This window comes from Apteryx mantelli, chromosome 28 (assembly GCF_036417845.1).
Source record: "Apteryx mantelli isolate bAptMan1 chromosome 28, bAptMan1.hap1, whole genome shotgun sequence".
NCBI classification, from domain to species: domain Eukaryota; kingdom Metazoa; phylum Chordata; class Aves; order Apterygiformes; family Apterygidae; genus Apteryx; species Apteryx mantelli.
The window spans coordinates 4442158-4443463 of record NC_090005.1 but is presented as its reverse complement, the minus strand read 5'-3'; positions in this window follow the sequence as shown (position 1 = coordinate 4443463).

The window sequence follows — 1306 nt, the reverse complement described above, 5'->3', positions numbered from 1 at the left end:
GGGGGGGTGGGTTGGGGGGGAGGCCGGGGCGGGGGGGGGGGACGGAGGGCGCCGCACCACGCTGTCCCCGTGCCAGGCGTCGCGGGGGCAGCGGCGGACGTTGCAGCGAGGGGCACGGCGAGGGGCTGGAAGCCGGGATCCGCCTGGACGCGGACGGGGCTTCGGCCGCTCCAGTCCCCACGGCCGTCTCCGGGCTCATCCCGCGGCGCTGGTGGCATCTGCCCGGAGCTCGTCTGGAGCAGCCGTGGAGGCAGTTTCAGGGTTAAAATTTTAGAGGGAAGTTGCCCCCCACTTAAAGAGCTTCCCCGTGACCAGACCAGGCTCCGAGACACCTTCCCCTCGGGAGAAGGCAAGCGCAGGCGTTCAGGGCCCTGCGATGGCCCCGGGGGCTCGTTCCCCTCCGAGGAAGCGAGCTGGTGTCGGAGAAGACATCGCCTCGCGGGCAAGAGGTCTCCAAAGCCAATCTACCTCCCCTCCGCGCACAGAGGTAAGGCCTCCCCCCCTTGCCGAGCGTGCGCGTGAGCAGCGCCGGCCCCGGCGCCGGTCCTCGTCCCCCCTCCGTCGGCCTCATCGCCCGCCTCCTGCAGCGGAGACGCCCCGGCGCCCCGAGCGCGGCGTCCCCGTCCCCGGGACCCCCTGGAGCGGGGCCGCCCGGCCCGGCGCTCGCGCCCCGCCGCAGCTTCCCGTGCCTTCGGTTCCCTTCCCGAGTAGCTCAGCGCCCGAGCCAAACCGCCGAGCGGGCCCCGGCACGGCCTCGGCACCCCGCGGCCCGGCAGATCCGCCAGCCGGAAACCCGACCCGTGTCCGTCCACGCGTTCGCACGCGTGCGCCGCTCGGCCCCGGCGCGGGACGCGGCCGGTTTCTGCCCGACGGCAAAGCGCCCGGAGCGAGGAGCGAGTGTCTCCCGGCGCCGAGGCCGGAGCTGCCGGCGGCCCCGTCCCGGCGGGGCAGGGAGAGCGCAGGGTCGCCGGCGGTGGCCTCGCTCGGGCCGGACCGGCGAGCGCAGAGGGAGGCCGGGGCGGGGGCCGCTCTGGAAGTTTTGGCGGCGTTTCGGAGGTTGTTTTTGTTTTTTTAAGGAAACGATAGCTTTTTGCTATGCTGTATTGAGTGCGTGCTGAATATAACCTTCTTTCACACCGATGCCTGGGGTGTCTGTGGTTGCCTGTTTTGCACGGACGCTGTAGCTAGGGCGGAGGAAGGCAGCGCGCGGCTAAGCCTCTTCTTCCTCGCTCGGGAGCGGTGCGGTAGGGACGTGGGGGGTTCCCGGGGCAGGGGTCGGGACGGAGGATGCCCGGCGGCCGCGCGG